This window comes from Camponotus vicinus, unplaced genomic scaffold, assembly GCF_025532165.1.
Source record: "Camponotus vicinus isolate PSW18456_S1 unplaced genomic scaffold, iyCamVici1.0 SCAF_11, whole genome shotgun sequence".
In the NCBI taxonomy this organism is placed as follows: Eukaryota; Metazoa; Arthropoda; class Insecta; order Hymenoptera; family Formicidae; genus Camponotus; species Camponotus vicinus.
In genome coordinates, this window is record NW_028141947.1 from 3923210 (window position 1) to 3945526 (window position 22317).

The 22317-nt window shown below is 31.9% G+C and overlaps 1 pseudogene; it reads right to left on the bottom strand.

The window, feature by feature from the left end:
- Positions 1 to 20849, bottom strand: part of LOC145961788 (aminopeptidase N-like) — a 57698-nt pseudogene extending 36849 nt beyond the window's left edge.
- Positions 20850 to 22317: the final 1468 nt, after the last annotated feature.

Below are 22317 nucleotides of genomic sequence, written 5' to 3' on the forward strand. Positions count from 1 at the left end.
AAGTAAAATAATTACCCGTAAGTAAAATAATTAATTAGTTAAATTATTAATTTGAGTTCGGACACTTTGTTCGATTTCTTCATAATTTCCTTTAATTGTGAGTTTTATAATTTCACAATCTATGTACGATGAGGGAAGTTTTAATTCTATTTCGTTTATTATATAGTTAACACATGTATTGACAGTATCAACGATATTAATTAATTGCGACAAATGCATATCTACGCATTTTATAATATTTTCCAAGCCTAGAAAAGTAACTTTCTGCATCACGATAGCGGTGTTATAAGTTTTTCGTTTCTTCAACGAAGGTTGTTCTTCCTTCTCGACATTAGTCGCAGAATATTCGGTGATTTCCTTGTATGCCACTAGAATAGCCCTCGCGTCATAAGCGCTGGTAAAGTTGATGGTGATATTGTTAATAATAATCGGATTTAATCCCCCCGTTCTTTTTTGATCCTCGTTCAAATACTGCCTCATATGATCCATGCAGGCTTGAAATTGTTGCCACGTGTCGGAGTCGAGACAAATCCCATCGGCATTATTGCTCGTTAATTTAACAATTGGAACGAAGCAGTCTTCCTTCGTCGATTGCAATCCCACTTGTATCTTCTTAGTGAAGGATGAATTAAGTCCATATGTTGTTGATAGCAACAAATGTCGATTTCTTCCACCGTTGCTGATTTTATTGTCTTCATTTTCCGGCTCCTTAATATCGCAAACGTGCGCGGATTTCACAAAACTGGCTATTTCCGTCGTCCCAGCCATTACTATTAACTTTCGAATGTACTATGTAAAAAATAGTCACAACAACGATAGCGTATTTGCGTAGAATTTTTCTTCTTCGCTCGAGGCTTAACTTCTGTTAACGACGGAATTCAAATGAATACGCGGTTTGTCCTCGCGCTTATATTACTGCTTCTCCCTCTCAAAAAAATCTAAAAAGAATGGGGGAAAATAATATGCGCAGAAGTGAGCATAAATGCGTGTTCAAACAAAATATTTTACAATAATCAAAGAAAATATACCGAGAAACTTCTATAAACGTTTCTAGAAACTTCTAAAAATTTTCTCCAAGCTATATCTCGGTGATTCACCACAGGAAAAATATTTAAGGATGTTTTATTAGGGAAGATTTTTTCATCATGAAAATATTTCTCTTAACCTTCTAAAATAATTAGAAAGAGACTTATAAATCTAAATGATAAATTTATAGATATTATGTGCGGGGATATATCCGGATGTTTAATTTTAAAAATGTGAAATCTTATCAGATTTCTTAGTCGATACGATATATATGCTGTTTCAGCATGAGAAAAAAATAGGTCGATTTAGGATGAGGGTGGATTCAAGGTGAGAATATTTTCCATATTTTCCTAAATTATTTAAAAAGAGAATTGTTTTCTTAATTGCTATTGCAAATATAGCGGGTCTATTTTAAAATGAAAACCATTGACGGTTATCTTAAGATGAGATTATTTTATTGGATGTCTCTAGTTTTTTAAACGTGTGTTTAGGGTTTTAAGATCTCTAGATATTATTATTATTATATCACGGAGGAGAGTGTTTGTCTGAGTCAGCTATCGGTTGATTCATAAAATACGAGTATGTACAGGTATTTTGTAATTTAAACGATACATCGATTTAAAATATATTTTCCGGAATTTAAGCATTTTATTTTTACTCTAAGCGTATATGGAGAATCAATTATGAGCTCATTAGCGTTGAAAACCTTCGATGGTTATCTTAAGATTAGATTATTTTATTGGATGTCTCGAGTTTTTAACGTGCGTTTAGGCTTTTAAGAATTTCTAGATATTATTATATCGCGGGGGATAGTGTTTGTCTGAGTCAGTTATCGGATGATTCATAAAATACGAGCATGTACAGGTATTTTGTAATTTAGACGATACATCGATTTAAAATATATTTTCCAGAATTTAAGCATTTTATTTTTATACTATAAGCGTATATGGAGAATCAATTATGAGCTCGTTGGTGCTCGCGAAAGTCGCCGATGCGAGCCTACCCTCGCGCGAATACGCTTACTCGCGGTCGCGCGCCGTGTATCGGCTAATCGGCGGTGCTTTCCGCTCGCACGCGTAACAGAGAACGCTAGCTCGAACACGCGGCCGGCGCGGATGGGGCCCCCAGTGAATAAGCTTACTTTCTTCTTACATTCCCGCAAATAATATTCGAGGAGCATGCGCATTTTTTACTTAGGTTATTATTGTTAAATATCATCGTTTACTTTTATATTTATGAGATTGTTCCTAAACATGAAATCGATTATTTTGTGTAATGGACGTGCGCTGGAAACACCCTTGGACGTCGATCATCTGCGGTCCTACGGGATGCGGGAAAACAATTTTCGTGAAAACATTTCTTCGACATTTATCCCGCATGTCCGATGTCCGATTCGAGAGAATTTTATTTTATTACGCCGAGTGGCAAGATGCGTATCAGTGCACCGAAAAAATTGTATTCTTGAAATGTATACTTTATAAGTCCTCTTAATAAATATTCTTAATAAATAAGAATATATTCTTAATGAATAAGAATATATTCTTAATTTGAGACTTCTACGCCGCAACTCGATTTTCGTGTGCGCGACATGTTTCTTCATTTGCTACAACGCGGCGACATCACTCTTAATTTTTTTCGTATTCAATATTTATCATGAAATGTATATAAAGGACTTGTATTAACGTAAGATCTAAAGTATATTTTTTTCCCTTAGCAGTGGTGCGAAAGAGAGGATGCTGCTCACACACAGGTTCTCTGTGTGCATGTGAGCCACATCCTCTTTCTGACATCACTGTTTATCAGTTTAATTTTAAGCTGAATTTAAAATAATTTATTTAATAATCTGGATTCCTTGTTGGGATTCAGAATATTAAACAGATTATTTGAAATTAGGCTGAAAAAAACTTTTAGACCAATAATTAAATTTATTTGACTTCAACAAAATTTATTAAATCCAAAGAAATATTTTTCTCTGTGTATTAAGAATATCTCTTTAGAAGATTTTCCTCTTAACTTAAGAGGATCCTCTTGGCGCCTATTTTAGTGGTATATATTCTAAAGATAAATGGCATATTCTTAAGTTAAGAATACAATTTTTTCGGTGTTCTTACATTGCGACACGGGCGAGAGAGAAGAAAAGTGAGAGCAAATATAATGATAATGCTTTAGTAAAAACGAGGAAAAATATAATCAAATTTCACGAAGGGTTACCGCGCCCGGAAGATTATTCTAACGATCCGCTTTCTCCGAAATTGGTGATAATCGATGATCTTATGAGGGAATCATCTTCGTGCGACGCTATCGTGGATCTATTTACCAAAGGAAGTCATCATAAGAATCTCAGCGTTTTACTCATTTCGCAAAATCTTTTCCATCAGGGGCGTGGGCAGCGCGACATATCTCTCAACGCGAATTATATAGTAGTTTTCAAAAATCCGCGCGATCGCGCGCAAATTCATCATTTAGCACGTCAGGTATATCCCGACGATCCAAAATTTATGGAAGAAGACCTCCTGTATACGAACTAAGTGATTTACAGGGCGAGGTTATAGACGGAATTTTTTACGAGCAAGAATTAACACATGTTATTAAAGACTTGCGAGAGGGAGAATTTATCGTAGACCGTGTGATAAAAACCAAGGGACGAAGTAACAATAAACAATTACTAGTTAGTTGGCGGGGATATCCTTCTAAATTCGATTCTTGGATACCAGCCTCGAGTTTAATATCAAAATGAGAGGGGAAGAATTTTACATAATCCTCCCGAGCAATAGTAGCATGCGATACTTTCCGGAAAATAAAACAACGTGTTTCACCACTGAATTACCTCAACGTAAAGTATAAACTTAAGTGGTCGTTGGGAAGTAGCGCTCACGGAGATCCAGTTTCCGTGTAGCTTTTTACATATACGCCCTGGAGAAGGTACATTACAATTCCACAATGTTAGAAGGAAAAACGAAGAGATAATTCCTATAGACGATGCCGAAGTACCGCCAGGCGTTTATTCAAGTATACACGATATTATAGAAACGATGAATTACGCGTCCAAATTGGTAAACTCGCATATCGTTTGGGAATTAAAAATCGGAGGTAGAGTTATGAAACTTTCTTGTGTAGAAGAGAAATGCGATGGTCCATTACGTATATTTTTCCGACAAACTTTGTCGAATACTCGGTTTTGATATAGACGGTAAAAAACGTTCACACTTACTTTTCCCGTCATTTTTTTTGCACTCGAGGATGATATCGAGTATATAATGGCCGACAAACCAGCTAGCTTGATGCGAGGCATTCCCGACAAACTTTTCGTCTACTGTGACATTTGCGAACCTTATATCACAGGTGATGTACAATCGCCTCTTTTTCGAATAGTCGCACTCGACGCTCGAAATGATTATTCGTTTGCATCTAGCCAGATAAGCCGTTTTTCGCCCGCACAATACATCGCTTTGCGTCAAACATGTTTCCGAACAATCAAAATAAATATAAGAGATCAACAGGGGGAAGGTATACCATTCGAATTCGGAACGTTGACTGTGACTTTGCACTTTAGACGTATCGATTAGATATTATAAAATACGCGGAATCTGAGAAAGAGAAAAAGTGCATTTGACCGTTCATCATTATTATTATTAATGGACTATTACTCGGTATATCGCGACAAATTACAGAACGGAGGCGGTCGCGGCGGCGGAATTCCGCGAATTTTCGTCGGATCGCTCTATCAACGCGGTCACGGAATCAGTAGTTTTCTCGGGGGATTATTCAGACGCGTACTATCATATTTAGGTAAAGCCGTACGAGCTGTGGGGAAAAAAGCTTTACGAGCCGGTGTTAATGTAATCGAAGACGTCGAAAACAATACGCCATTTAAGACCCTCCAAAAAAACCTTACAAAGGTAAAAAAAGTACGCCAAGTACATAAAAAATATTCTACCTTATATGCAACAAAACGTTTAATGAAAAAATATCCCTAAAAATAATTTATAAAAATTTTCCCTCAAAAAATATATATAATTTTCCTAAAAAAAATCAAAACTAAATATGAAATCAATAATTAATTAGCCAAGTACATTGAAGCAATTGATTATTTAAAATATTTGTCATAAATTCAATCTTGCATTTATGTATTATAGATTCTGGACAAAATGAAAATGATTTTCAAAATAAATTCCATACTTTGTATGATATATAAAAATACATTATTATGTGTGATCCAAATAAATATTTGTACAATATATGAAATAGCATTAATATATTGCGGGTTTTATATTGCAGATTACAAACTCATAAAGCTATTTAATACTTACCCCATACAGCACAGAACATTGCAGTAATATTGCGGCAATATTGCAATGTTGCTGCAATGTTACAACAATATTAATAATATTGCTGCAATATTCGGTGCTGTATGGGTATTGCAATAACATCGATTGCATTAATCGCCAATTTTAAATTTAAAAGAGAAAAACTAATCGACTTGTTTTAAGATCATAAGTTTTATTAAGTAGACCTGGAACTAAAGGATTTAAGAAAAATTGTTTCGAAAAAAAAATGTAATTTGCAATTAACAATTACATTTTTTTTCTTAAAAAAATCTATGTGTTTTCTTTACACCAATCGATTCCTCTCATTATTTTGTACATAAAAGTATTAAGGTAAGATAATCGAAAAATGAATATTTTACTAGATATTTTATGGTTTATGTAAAATTAAAAAATTATTTCAAGCCTTATAACTCGAAAAGTACTTGATGAAAAAATGCTTTATTACAGTGTTTTGGAAAGCTCTCGACATAAGCTATAAGAATATGCAATAAAAAATAGGTGGTTCCATTTAAGAAATTAAAGGTGTCCTTGACCTCACCTTAACGATGCCATCCAAGGTCAAACCCATGACACCATCTTATGTTCCCCTCAAAACCATACAATTTCTATCGAAAACGTTTTTCTCTAAAATGCTTAGTTTTTGAAAGAAAAGGGGTGTACGGGTGGTCTAGGACATCCTGTATATATACACACACATACACACACCACACACACACACACACACACACACACACACACACACACACACACACACACACACACACACACATATATATATATACACATATGTATGTGTGTGTGTGTGTGTAGAAATTCACATATTTGACTGCTTATAGTTACATAGACATTTATTACATTTGCCTGCGTAGATAAATATTGGGGGGGCATTATACATGTAGGGAATATATCTGCGTAACTATATTTGTCTACGCAGGCAAATGTAATAAATGTCTATGTAACTATAATTATGGTCGCGCGGTCAAATATGTAAATTTCTACACACACACACACACACACATATATATATAATTATAAATTACATAATTATATTCCACAAAATGATAACTGTCTATTCTCTTTATTAAGATTAATATATAATATGTCAAAATATATTATGTCTAAATAATGAAAAAAATTTTACAATATTTTTATCTTTTGGTGAATTTTTCACAATCCACTTAATTGTTGTTAAGTGTCTCACACACACAAGTCTGTGTTTTTATTATATAATAAATGTACTTGGCGTCGCGACGCTACCGCGCCGCTTGATAATTACCTTTTCTTCCTTGTTCCGCACTATAGTTTTATTTATTTACTTATTTATTTATTATTATTATTTTTATTTTTATCATTTTTATTTATTTATTATTAATCTGTGTTTAATAACCTGATTGCTTAACGTGTCACTTCTCTTCCTTGTTACACTATTCCGCACTATACTTTAAAAATTTATCTTTCATACGTCCGTACACACATATATATACATATCACAAGTATGTATGCACATGCACACATATGATTTTGTCTCTTAAAGCATTGTACATATCGATGCATAATCGTATACGCAGCGGTATGAACGCCGCTTGAGGGACAAACTCGCTTTGCTTGTGTGCGTGCGAGCATACGTACGTGAGACTGAAGAAAATCCGGGAGAACGTAAAATGTCACAATTTTGATATACGATCATCATTTCTCGGGATTGACTGCACCGATTTTATTCAAACTGGTCGCAATCGAAAGCTTATATTCACATTACATAATAAAAGTGTCGTTATATTTTTGATTACGGTCTTTGTTTCTGAATATCTTAATCGAAAGTTTATATGATGTGAAATTCCGGATAAGCTACTTGGTAGCGCCGCAGTGACTTTCAATGCTCGGATCCTGTTTTCTATGTACTTGGCGTCACGACGCTACCGCGTCGCTTGATAGCGATCAAACACCGTTTTTGAGAATCGCGAGACAAACTCGAGAGAAAAGCCAAAGAAAAAATAAGTAGTCTAATGAAGGGCTCGGGATATAAGTCTGATGCGAAAATGCATGTAGCTCAGTTCCCTTTTGTCGGGCTTGATAATCACATCGCACGATCCGCAATAACATCGGCTCGTAAGCGACGACGGACGAGTAAGAAAATCAAAGCGGTTGGGAAAAAAAGAACGAGTACAAAAGCACAGAGAAATAAAAAGAAAAAGAAAAGTCATACGGTTGTGAAAAAAAGACTTAAGACGTCTGCGAAACGACGTAAAATCGATAAAAAAACGTACCGTATTCGATATATTTTCTTAAGCGGTTATATTCGAAGCATTCTAATTTAACGACGGTGGTGACCGACGGATGACAGCGAGCAATTTGCGATAAAGAAATATGTCTTTTCTTCACACGCATTCGAGCGAGTGTTTAAAGAGCGAACTAGATCTCTTCTCTCTACCACCTACGCAAACTAGCATCGAAAATTCGCAATGGATTCATTACAAACCCGTGACCTCTCTCTCGGACGACTCGCCGATAGAATTCGTCATCCCCGGACACGGAGAAGAATATTTAGATCTCACGCACACCATGCTGAGTCTTCGTCTTGTAGAAACAAACGCCGATTCCGCGAGACAGGCTTCAGGAACAAGCGCCGAAAGAATAGCCGTAGGCCCTGTAAATCATTTGCTTCATTCTATCTTCAATCAAATCGACGTGTATTTCAATCAAAAGCTCGTGTCGCCTCCAAACAACGCTTACGCGTACCGAGCGTACATAGAGGCGTTGTTACATTATTCTTCACCCGCAAAGACTTCCTATCTAACTTCATGTCTATGGGACATGGATGCACCTGGACACATGGACGATCTGTTGGAATCAAATCCCGGCAATCCCGCTCTCGCGAGACGCGCTCGTTACATTTCCGGAGGAAAGGCGTTAGATCTCGTAGGACATCTCCATTGCGACGTTTTCAATCAAGACAAATTTTTAATTAACGGTGTAGAAGTACGGTTGAGATTCGTTCGTTCGAAAGATTCGTTCTGTCTCATGGAAAATAGCGGAACATCGAAAATTCACATTCTCGATGCTACCTTGCTCGTTAGAAGGGCGAAAATAAGCTCGGGTTTGTTACTCGCACATACTAGATGAGTAAAGTTACAGCCAAGTATCCGCTCACGAGAGTCGAGGTTAAAACATTCACGATTCATAGCAGTGTTATGGGTGAATCGTTAGATAATGTAATATTTGGTCAATTACCGAAGCGAGTAATAGTCGGTTTCGTTAGTAATAAAGCGTTTAACGGTGACAGAAAATTAAATCCGTTTAATCTCAAAAATCTACGGAATAAATTTCTTTTCGCTGTACGTCGATGGCACGCAAATTCCCAGTAGACCTTTGCAACCAGCTTTCTCCGTGGAGGAACCGCTTTACATCGAAGCTTATCAAACGCTTTTCTCGAGAACAGGTATTCATTTTTGAACGAAGGAAATTCTATAAGCAGAGACGATTATTTCAAAGGATATACTTTATTCGCTTTTGATCTTACTCCCGATCTATCCGCTAATTGCGCTGGACATTGGAATCTCGTCAAACATGGTAGTTTACGATTAGAAGTGCGATTCGTAAAGGCACTTTCTGAGACGGTTAATTGTATTAATTATGCCGAATTCGATAATGTCATAGAAATCGACTCGTCTCGTCAGATCATCGTCGATTTTTCGGGGTAGGTTTTTTATAGACGCTTAAAATTGTTCCCCCTCTACTTTGCTCAAAACGCCAACATCATTGCGCAACGTTTCGAAAAATATTCAGTTTCGTTGGAGACACGCTCGGCGTCGTCGTTTCGTATAGAACCTCGCGTCGAATCACATAAGTTTTTCGTAAGATGGATATAATCGTCGATATTCAGGGTTTCCGCGATGCGGAGAAAAAGTTTATCCCTAAGGAGGTTGCTGTTGTAGCGATTGACGCTCCAATCGTCAATCATTGGATTATGATACCGCCGCATTCGTTTGCCTAATTACCCGAAAAAATAAGGCAAGAAAACGACTGACTCATGCGAAATCATCACGGCATTGAATGGTTCGATGGCGAAACTAATCCGAAATATTTTACTTCGCAACTGCGGCAAATTACAAGATGCGTGCGTCACATTTATGTTAGAGGAAACGAAAAAGCGAGTTATTTGTAGAATCTACTTTCTAGAAATATATATAATTTAAAAGGCATCTCGCCGGCATTCAAAAATCTGACTGTAGAAGAAGAGTGCGAACATCATTTCGAAAATTCGGAATCTTTCATTGCGCATTACGCAACGCTTACAAATTAAAAAGCTGGATAGTTGCGCAAAATAATTTCAACAGCGACGGAGACAGCATTACTCAAACGACTTGCAGTTCTCCCGAAATTTTGATAGTAAGCGACGACGACGACGACGACGATGAAAATAAAAATATTAAAGCATAATCAAATAATAAAATAGAGAAGAAAAATCTGCAAAAAATCGAACGTACGGCTATTAACCGCTCCACGCAAACAGACATTGAAAATCCGTTAGCTGTACAAGCCGAAAACAAGCCACCAAAAGAAATTATTCAAATAATACCGCTTGTTCGCTCGTCTTCGCTGCAAACAAATGGACTCTCGCGAATTTCCGCAATCATTGCGTCAGCTAGATGTCATACATGTGGGAGTCTATCCTTCCGACAGATTGCCGATGATGTGAACGAGATCGACGGCTATCGTCGCTAATACGGACAATCATAATCGCCCTGGAGAACACTGGATCGCTCTCTTCCTCGACGAACACGGTACAGGGACATACTTCGATAGCTACGGAATACCGCCCTTGTATCCCGATTTTTTCCTTCGTCTCCGACGAAATTCCAACATTTATCGATGGAATACCGAACAACTACAAGGACTTTTTTCTCAAACCTGCGGACACTACAGTTGTGTATTTTTATATTATATGTGCAGCGCTTACGATCTTGATTTCTTAGTCTTTTTTCCAAAAATTGCGAATATAACGATCATTTAATCGTAGAATTATTTCATAAAATTTTTCTTCGCGAAAAGAAACATGAAAAATATAATGTTAATTAATAGCGTGTTTAATTGTAAGAAGATATAAAAATATTTTTGCAAAGTGCTACGAATTGTATGCAGGTACATTAATAAATGTGAAAATTTTTTATCTTAATTCGTGTTTAATACTTTTAGCTTTTCCCTTCTTCCTTTATAACACCCCACCTCGCGTTCGATCATCAGCCTGTTTATCTTTAATTTTCCATTATCAGAATCCACTGAAGCGCGAGAGAATGTAGTCTCATTATAATTATTGTCTCGTGCTGAGACTTTGTCTTTTCCGATAAAGCGCGTCATGAACCGTTCGAGCGGGGGCTTGTTTCGATGTTCCATAGCGGGCCCGAGATGGAGTGGGGAGGTAAGGATTGTTTCGTCGAGACATATAGCGACTACCCTGAAAGTCGGTAAGTGGGGGTTCGTTCTGCCAAGACGTAGCGACTAAGAGTTAAATAACGGGAATTTGACTTGGAGCCCTATACCAGAGCTAGAGTGGGAGGAGAATTGCTTCTTCGAGTCTAGAACCGTGGAGGTAGAGAAATAAAAATTTGCTAAATCGGCGACATAACCGGAATCGGCCAAACGCAGCTCTGGGTGCACTACGGTGCAAGCCAATCAAAATCGAGACTTCCGGGAGGTGGAGTATTGTTTCTTCAGGTATTTAGCACCTAAACTAACTTCTCAATATCCTAGTCCACCAATCAGAACCCCATCCTCCACTTTACCTGGCCACGTCCATATAATATTATATAAATTTGTATATTTATTATTTATATATATATATATATATATATATATACATATATATATATATATATATATATATATATATATATATATATATATATATATATGTAAAGTTGTTATTATATATATATAAATATTAAAGAATTGTAATATGTTTTATAAATTTTTAATTTTAGATGTTATTTAAATATTAATATGCATTATTATATCTATATTATACCTATAATAAAAATTTAATTCAAGATAATATAATTAATAAATATTAACATATAAAGTTACAAATATAGAACAAATCAAATACAATTTAAAAAATAAATCAGAATACAATTTAAATTAGATAATATATTTTTAGTACATTAGTAATATAATGTTAAATATATTGCAGATACTTTTTCATTTAATATAATTAAAATTATTCATATAATATAACATAATTTAATTATAATTATTTATAATTATGAACATAATTTACACTTAATTTAATTATAAATTTAATTATAATATAACACACTTTAATTATAATTATTTATATATTATTATTATGAATATAATTTACACTTTGCTTTACTTCTTGTTAATAAGGAAATAAAAACATCAGTAAATTGCAGGCTAAAATGAATCCTTGTAAATGCACGTGCATTTAATTATATATTATTAACGCACATACACATAAATAATAAATCGAAAAATATAAACATTATAAAAAACTATTTGTAACAAAGATATATAGATGTATTCGCGTCACAATTGTTACTTTTATTAAACGATTATTATTGATATTTGACAAAATTTTGAAAGTAATTCTGTTGACTTTTGATTTCGAAAAAGCGCATTTGTATCTTGCTTTCAATATTTGAAATATATTGCTGCATACATCTGAAATTTTCTGTTAATTCTGTTAATTTGCTTGTCTAAAACAGATTATAATATATATTATATTTAATATTATAATAAATATTACTAAATATTATATTAAATATTATCTCGTGTATGTGTATATATATATATAATATTAATACATTTAATACATATATATAATACATACAATAATAATAATAATCTTAAATATAATGGGAATAAATAATAATTATGGATTATGAAAATTACAAATTTGCTAAAATGAGAATAAAATCATTCTTCTATTGTACTATGTGTTGTATTATATTATGTGCATTGTGTTGCACTATATTTTACTTAACAACTCTTTTGTTTGCAAGGAATGCTTATAAATAATACTTTGCAAGTAACTTTCAACAAATAAAAATCAAAATTTATAATTAGAGATTTTTAAAATAAAATTAGAAATTTATATGAGCTGCAGCTGTCACAGAGATAATATCATTATAATATTATAATATTATAACTGTTATATCTAGCAAGTGCATTAATTGTTCTTAACTTATCCATCTTTATTAAATTTTTATTTTAGTAATCAAATGGCTCGTGTAATATTAAAGAAATGCGAATCACATTACGTAATACTTTCTTAATCATATTGAAAAACATTTAAATTTATTTAACTAAGAGCTGAACATCTTGACTAACTAAGATTTAGATTTGAAGCTTGTAAATTCACTTTTTAAAATTTATATAAATCGATTTATAAAAATTTATATAAATCGATCAAAAATGTATCATAAAGTGAACATAAATGGAAATGCAAATTGTATATTATATTAGGTATAAAATCATTTTGCATGAAAGTTAAATATTTCTAATAATTGTACGTATGTATGTATGTATATTTAATGTATAATAAATGTAATGTATATAATACATAATATAATAAATAATATTTTTAATAATGTAAATCTTTTTCTCCAATGTGTATGTATGATATACACTATAAAATGTAATAAATTTATTGCAAACTTACCAATTTGTTGTTTATTAAATACTATCCAGTCACCTAACGGCGTAATATACGACGTAGGTATTTCATTATTCACTATCTTATGTAAATTTCTATGTTGTATCGTTGCTTTTATCCGCCCGATAGGCTGATTATAATCTCGTACTATTTTCAATACAGGAAAATATTTTCGTTTTGTTGAAGACTCAATTAGCTGCCTTATAAGTAAATTGTCTGTAGACATTTGAGTGGACGAAAGGTTCTTCATAACTTCACCAAAATAGTTAAAAGTTGGCTTGCTAAAGTTATAAAATTTATGCAAAATTTATTGATGTGACAACGAAAGGTATTATAAGCAAATATATATATATATATATATATATATATAATTATCACAAATAAAATTGTTAATTATATTTTATGTTTAATTTAATTAAATATATAATTAATTACAAAATTAATCATATGATTTATAATTTTTAAATAAATATTTGATGCTACAGTTTAAATTATAATTTAAAAGAAATGGCCAAACTTGATTACTTTTTAAGATAAGTGTATATATAAAATGAAAATATATCTTGAATATTTAATGACATTGAAGGTAAAAAGTATTGGAAATGGTAATAATAAAGATAATAAAGTATGAAAGAAACGGTGTGTTTAAATAAAAATAAAATTAATTTAATTTAAATAAAAATTGGTTTGACCTTGAAGAGTCATTTGAAGGTCACGTGAAGGTCACTTCAATTTTTTTAAATAGAACACCCTATATATTTTTGCACACTCTTGTAGCTTATCTCGAGAGCTTTCTAAAACACTATAATTAAGTACCTTTTCGTTAAGTACTTTTTGAGTTATGAGGCTTGAAATAATTTCTTAATTTTACATAAACCGTAAAATATCTTGTAAAATATTCATTTTTCGATTATCTTACCTTAATACTTTTATGTACAAAATAATGAGAGGAATCAATTGGTGTAAAGAAAACACATAGTTGTTTTTAAGAAAAAATATGGAATTGTTAATTGCAAATTACATATTTTTTCTTTGTAAATGTAGAATCTTCGCCTAATATTCTGATTTATAAAAAAAATTACACGCTATAATGGTAAATATTTACCTTTACACAGCCAGCGCCAAATGACTTGACCTTGACATATATTGTCAAGGTCATTGCACTGAGTAACATCCAAAAGGTTTTAAGCGTCGCTCGTTGTTTATTAAAAAGTTACAAACAAAAGAAGCTTTATAAGATTCACAGAATTTTTGGACACCATGTACAATAATAGACCTTTCGTATTAAAAGTTATAAAGGAATAAACATATTGAAGAACATCTCAATTTCTTTGACCTTTGCATATATATCGATTATAATTGAGGATGACATTGTAAAGAAACAATTTAAATTTATATAGAATTTAATACAATTTAATACAATTAAAAAATATTACAAATGTATGTGTACACACACACACACACACACGCGGGGGGTGCAAGGGGGGCCTTCGGCCCACCCTCCCGCGGCCACTCCGCCGGTAGGGGACGCATTGCGAAGAGTTCAATCACAATGGATATATGCTGTAAGTTGTAAAGCAAGGTTCACCTTGCCTACCGAAGGCCCCCCATGCACCCCCAGCGTGTGTGTGTGTGTGTGTGTGCACATACATTTGTGATATTTTTCAATTGTATTCTATTGTATTAAATTCATACACTTCTCTCTGCATAGATAGTTACAAATCTATGTGAAATTATGTAACAATTGACTTTTCTTTCGATAAATGTATTAATGAATTTATGAAACTTCTTTTGTTCATAACATTTTAATAAACAACGAGCGACGCCTAAAACCTTTTAGATGTTACTCAGGACAGTGACCTTGACAATATATGTCAAGGTCAAGTCATTTGGGTGTGGCTGTAAAGGTAAATATTTACCATATATATATATATATATATATATATATATATATATATACATATATATATACAGGGTGTCCCATTTTAACTTTCACACTCGAATATCTCGAAACCATGACGGTTTCGGTAAAAATGTTTTAAACAAAAGTTGTATGGTTTTAAGGGGGCCATAAGATGGTGTCATTGGTTTTACCTTGAAAAGTCGTTTGAAAGTCACGTGAAGGTCACCTTCAATTTTTTAAATGGAACCCCCTATTTATTACATATTCTTGTAGCTTATCTCGAGAGCTTTCCAAAACACTATAATAAAGTATTTTTTCATTGAGTGCTTTTCGAGTTATGAGGCTTGAAATAATTTTTAATTTTACATAAACCATAAAATATCTAGTAAAATATTCATTTTTCGATTATCTTACCTTAATACTTTTATGTACAAAATAATGAGATGAATCAATTAGTGTAAAGAAAAAACATAGTTGTTTTTAAGAAAAAATATGTAATTTGCAATTAACAATTCCACATTTTTTCTTAAAAACAACTATGTGTTTTCTTTACATCAATTGATTCCTCTCATTATTTTGTACATAAAAGTATTAAAGTAAGATAATTGGAAAATGAATATTTTACTAGATATTTTATGGTTTATGTAAAATTAAGAAATTATTTCAAGCCTCATAACTCGAAAAGTATTTAATGAAAAAATGTTTAGTTATAGTGTTTTGGAAAGCTCTTGAGGCAAACTACAAGAGTATGGAAAAGTATATAGGGTATCCTGTTTAAAAAGTTGGAGGTCACCTTCACGTGACCTTCAAACGATTTTTCAAGGTAAAACCAATGACACCGTCTTATGGGTCCCTTAAAACCATACAACTTTTGTTTAAAACATTATCACCGAAACCACCATGGTTTCAAGATATTCGAGTGTGAAAGTTAAAATGGAACACCCTGTATATATATGTTTATCGCAAACCTTGCTCACTTGCAAATAATATGATACATATATATATATATATATATACATATATATATATATATATATATATATACAGGGTGGCTTATTTTAATCCATCCAGTCGAATATCTCGAAAACCAAGCCCGGGAGAGAAAGATGTTTCAGACAAAAGTTGTATGGTTTCGGGGGGGCCATAAGATGGTACCATTGGTTTGACATTGAAGAGTTATTTGAAGGTCACATGGAGGTCACCTTCAATTTCTTAAATGGAACCTACTATTTGCTCCTACTCATTACATATTCTTGTAGCTTATCTTGAGAGCTTTCCAAAACGCTATAATTAAGTACCTTTTTGTTAAGTACTTTTTGAGTTATGAGGCTTGAAATAATTTCTTAATTTTACATAAACCGTAAAATATCTTGTAAAATATTCATTTTTCGATTATCTTACCTTAATACTTTTACGTACAAAATAATGAGAGGAATCAATTGATGTAAAGAAAACACATAGTTGTTTTGAAGAAAAAATATGTAATTTGCAATTAACAATTCCATATTTTTTCTTAAAAACAACTATATGTTTTCTTTACACCAATTGATTTCTCTCATTATTTTGTACATAAAAGTATTAAGGTAAAATAATCGAAAAATGAATATTTTACAAGATATTTTACGGTTTATGTAAAATTAAGAAATTATTTCAAACCTCATAACTCAAAAAGTACTTAACGAAAAGGTACTTAATTATAGTGTTTTGGAAAGCTCTCGAGATAAGCTACAAGAATGTGCAAAAATATATAGGATATTCCATTTAAAAAAATTGAAGTGACCTTCACGTGACCTTCAAATGACTCTTCAAGGTCAAACCAATGGTACCATCTTATGGCCCCATCGAAACCAAACAACTTTTGTCTGAAACATTTTTCTCTCCCGGGCTTGGTTTTCGAGATATTCAACTGGATGGATTAAAATGGGCCACCCTGTATATATCCATCATGTTGTTTGCTAGTGAGCATGTTTTGCGCTAAAAAATGCTTAAAATAACCTGATTGGTGACATATGATCCAAGAAATGCGACAATAGCTTCATTTAACAAAGAGGATAACGGCCAAAGTGGATTTTCATAATAAGAACATTCCTGTATTATTTTATGGGCCATGAAGCGGGCAACTTTGATTTTAGTCGCAACAGAATCTACATTGTCATTGTAGATAATATCTGCTTCTCTGAAAATTATAAATAATGTCTATTTCTGTTGTATAATAACACATAAAAAATATTGTATTTCCAAATTTATAATTAAATGATTCTATTAAATTAACATATTAATTATATATTATTATTAATGCCTATACTTATACCTTAATATAATTATTTAATTTACAATTTTATATTTTAATTTGTAATTTTCAATTTTATGATTATAAGATATATATATTTTAATAATATTTTTCGTATAAGTTGATGTACATTGAAGATATAGGTTGTCCAGAAAGTTATTGTGGTTTTTAACCTTCAAGTTCTAATACGCATATTTTAAAAGTGAAACTTATTAATATGTCAAGTGAACTTTATTAATTGAAAAGATAACCATTGAAATTTAAATATTTTTGCCAACGAGAAACAATATTTATTTATTCCTGTAGCATAAAATTTAGATTTCTAGAAGCGACAAACTCTTCAAAGGTGTTTTTGATAGTAGCTTTATTGTTAAAGGTTTTCCCCAGCAAGAAATTGTCGAAATGTTTAAAAAAGTGATAGTCGGTTGGTGAGAAAACCGGCGAATATAATGGGTGAGACAGAGTTTCATAGAGCTTCATAGCTCAATTGATTAATGCAGCGTCGGTTGTGCGGCGTGTAGTCGAACATTGTCGTGTAGAACAATTGGAACTTTTCTGTTGACCAACCGAACGCAAACGTATCAGTTCCTGATGCATTTTGCCAATTTCTTGACAGTACCTCTCTGCCGCGATAATTTCGCCCGAATTTAAAAAGCTGTAATGGATTATCTCGACAGACGACTACCAAATAGTCACCATAATCTTTTTTTAATGCAAATTTGGTTTCCGAGAGTGTTTTGGCGCTTCATCATGGTCAAACAATTGTGCAAAACGTCGACGATTATCGTACAAGATCCATTTTTCATCAAACGTTACAATGCGATCAAGAAACGGATTATTTTGTTTGCGCAAAATCAATGCAGAACACACTTCAAAGTGACGGTTCTTTTGATTTTCGCTCAATTGATGCGGCATCCATTTGTCGAGCTTTTTTGTTTTTCCAATTCGTTCCAGGTAATCAGAAACAGCTGACTTGCTTACGCCAAGTTTTTCCGCTAGTTCTCGAATCAATGTGCGTGACTTTATTTCAACTAATACCTTCAAGTGGTCGTCGTCAATAATCGCAATCGTCCAGAACTTTTCAACTTCAAGGCTCTCATCTCCACTGAAATTTACGGAAACCACCATTGCATTGTACGTTCATTAGCGGTTCCTGGACCAAGTGCATCGTTAATATTGCAAGCCTTCAGCTGCTTTACGACTCATTTTGAATTCATATAAAAAAATCGCTGGAATTTGCTATTTTTCCATTCTTAATTTCATAGTTTAATTAAATCGCAAACCAATATCAAAACACAGTTATTTTTATTAAAATGTAGAGCAAAGTTTGCGCTTTTAAATTGATATAACATAGATACAAAAGAAAGACAACGTAAAAAAAGCGCCAAATTTTAAACAACAAAAATCGCAATAACTTTCTGGACAAATAATAAACTGGACTAATAATAAACGATTAGATATGTTTCTCCTCTCATTGCTTCATATAATTTTACTTATTTTTTAAAATATATTCAAATAATATTTTAAAAATAGAGAAAAGATATGTAAATAATTTTAGTTACCATGAATTGTTATCCTTTTTTTCATCTTCGAAATATATTAATTTTTTCTAATTATATAGTTACCTGTAAAGAATAAGGCCCAGATTTATGATGCTTTCGTTTTGAAAATCTGGAAGTGCAACATGATTTATTTGCCAAAATTTATTCAAACGTTTCCATTTATCGAACAAGTACGAAGTTATATTGTCAGCAAATTTGTGTGCAAATTCGCAGTGCATTCTACACCACATATTAACTCTGATACTTTCATTTGTACCAGGCATAAGAGATAAATTAATTCGGTTAGTCAGAAATAAAAGATAAATAGGCTTTACAAACGTATTAAAATGTGTCTTCGTCGTGTTTTTATCATTCGTTTCTATTTTTTGTATCGGTACATTTGATAAAACTGTATAGTTTTGATAATGTTCTACAATTATATTATAGATGGGCCTATAGAGCATGATGGTTCTTAAAGATTCAAATCCGGGCAAAGACGGAATCATGTGTTGGATCCCAATATCAACATACGTTGCCAACCTATCACATTTAGAAATATGAATTAACAATAATAAAGAACACCGCAAAAACCTTATGCAAAAGTGGTTTCAATGAAATTGTATAAAAGTTGCATATATTTTAGTTGTGCGGGATTCATAAAATGTTTATTTTAGAATATACAGGTACAAAATAAATATTTAATAATTAATATTTAGTATGAAAATTTAATAAAATTAAAATAAATTTTAATATAAAACAGTATTAGAATAATAACTTTTTTAAATTGATTTTAATTGATATATTATCAACGATTCCTTACATAATTTTATACAAGTTCAAGAAACTGTCTATTTTAGTGATAGTTTATTAAATAAAACACATATGTATATATGTCTTAGTTATTGGCGAAATTAGTATTGTTTCTAAATAGTATGGGTGTGTGTAGATGCACGTTTAAATACATGAAACAGCATAAGTATAGCTTGTACATATATATTATATGCAGAGTGTTTTTATGAAAGTTGTGAGTGTTCATGATCTAATTAAATTTTGATAATGATTTTTATGGATTATAAGGATAAAAAGAATTCATATAAACATATATCTGGAAACGTTTTCCTTCTGAATTATAAGTTTTTCTTATATTAGAAACGAATTTCCTAATGTTTGGTATTGTCAAAGTAAAGTGTAAAGCTTAAATGTTTGTTCAAATTTCAAATTTCAAATAAGCAAGTTCTATAAAAATATAAATCCTTCAAAATCATACTTATATTTTGAAAACAATTCGAAACTCTACCGGAATATTTGATTTCGTTCGAGTGTTGACAATAAAATGCTGTATAAGACGTGTATTATTGCTGACTACTTTAATTAAATTAATTTTTATTTGCAGCTTACATTCATTTTAATAATAATGGTAATATTAAATTGCAAAATGTTTTACTAAAAGATGTTAAGAAACATATAATTAAGAATGGAAACATTTCAGATACGTACATGTCTATGTATAAATGTGTTTTTCTTAGAAAATACTTTTTAAATAGAAATAGAATGCTGTACCAGGATTTGTTCATAAACATCGTGAAATTACTATATATTTAACATTTTAACAGTTACTTACCACTGTCGCTCATCTCTTTTATAAAAGTTTTTTAGGCCTGTATCTTCAGTTATATTATAAACTAATTTTATGACGTAATATCCCGGCAATAGATCATTAGCGAATATATATTTGACAGTTTTTCTCAATATCATACATAGATTTTTCCGATGGATAAATGATCGTTTTTTCAATATCATATTTGGAATAATAATATGGATAATAAGACGCAGTTAGACCAATATCTTTTACGTGTAAGTACAATAATATGCTTGATATTGGATGTGTAATCCTTATACGTATACTACAGTTGCTGACAAGAATATTTTTTTCGATATGTGTAACGATGATATCATATTGTGGCGGTAATATATAATTCGTTTGCCCGTTTAACTCTTCTTGAGATATTTTAATTATCTGATCGTCGGTTAAAAAAGCCGCCGCGACGATGATTGTTAAACTGCTACTTAACAATAGTTTTAGAAACATGATACTTTTATCTTAGATATCTGTAAAAATATATTTTTGTTAGAAAGTACAAACGGACAAATTAAACACAGTACTGTTTCTACCATGATTTAGTGGAAAAGAAGGAATTAAGACAAATATATAAAAATAAACTTAATTTTGAATGACTTACTCTGTATAATGAGATATATCACAAATTCTATGCAAGTGTATGTTTCGTTACAATAATTAGCTGCAATAAATTAATGTTTTATCCACTATCATGTAACATGAAAAATATATATGCGCACTTATGATTTCTTATTACTTCGAGAAACTTCCAAAGACTAACAACACTTGGCGATATTACAATAAATGTGTATGTCATATGTAAACACACAACTTCTGAGGTCGTTAACAGACGTTTCGATCGAGAAACGGTATGTAAAAGCAAAGTTAGGTGTAGCAAAGTACGGTGCCGTTTGTCCCTTTCCAAATTCGTGCCAGCGATCGAGCGCCGCGGCGCCGTAAGAAGGCAGAGCCGTCTATTTCGCATTGGTCTAATGGCCATTTCTACCAACGCCACTTAACTTTAATCTTAGCTTAACTCATTCTTTGTCTCTTTCTAAAGGAACAGTTAGAAGGAGACAAAGAGTGAGTTAAGCTAAGATTAAAGTTAAACGACGTTGGTTGAAACAGACATAAAACAAAAGAGGCTACCGTTACGTAGAATATAAAAATATCTAGAAATATATATATTTGAATTCTTTTATACTATTTAAAAGTAGTATTCCTTTACCAAAAATTTGAGAATTTTTATAATTTACAATATACATTCAAATGAAATTTTATTAACTATATTATTACGAGTTTGTATCGGTAAATTGTCTTGGAACAAGTTAATGAAAAAACGTAACTTAACACTAGAGTATAATATTACAGTATCGTATATAAGAGAATATAATGAATAAGGTTCTTGCTCACTCTTTCAAATTTATATGGTGGATATATGAATGAAACAACAGGATCCCTCAAATTCCTTAAATCGATCAAATCAATAATCATGTCTTTCTTATGACGAAGCAGATTTTTAAATTAAAATTGAGAAAGATTTTTTTATACTGTGGAATAGTAGTAGCGTGCTCCAAGAATTATGCCATATAATTTATTATTAAATTAAAAACATTAGCAGTACATTAATGAAACACATTCGTAAAGAATAATTTTTATGGATTATTTTTTAGGTTCTTGCTCACTCTTTCAAATTTATATGGTGGATATATGAATGAAACAACAGGATCCCTCAAATTCCTTAAATCGATCAAATCAATAATCATGTCTTTCTTATGACGAAGCAGATTTTTAAATTAAAATTGAGAAAGATTTTTTTATACTGTGGAATAGTAGTAGCGTGCTCCAAGAATTATGCCATATAATTTATTATTAAATTATAAACATTAGCAGTACATTAATGAAACACATTCGTAAAGAATAATTTTTATGGATCATT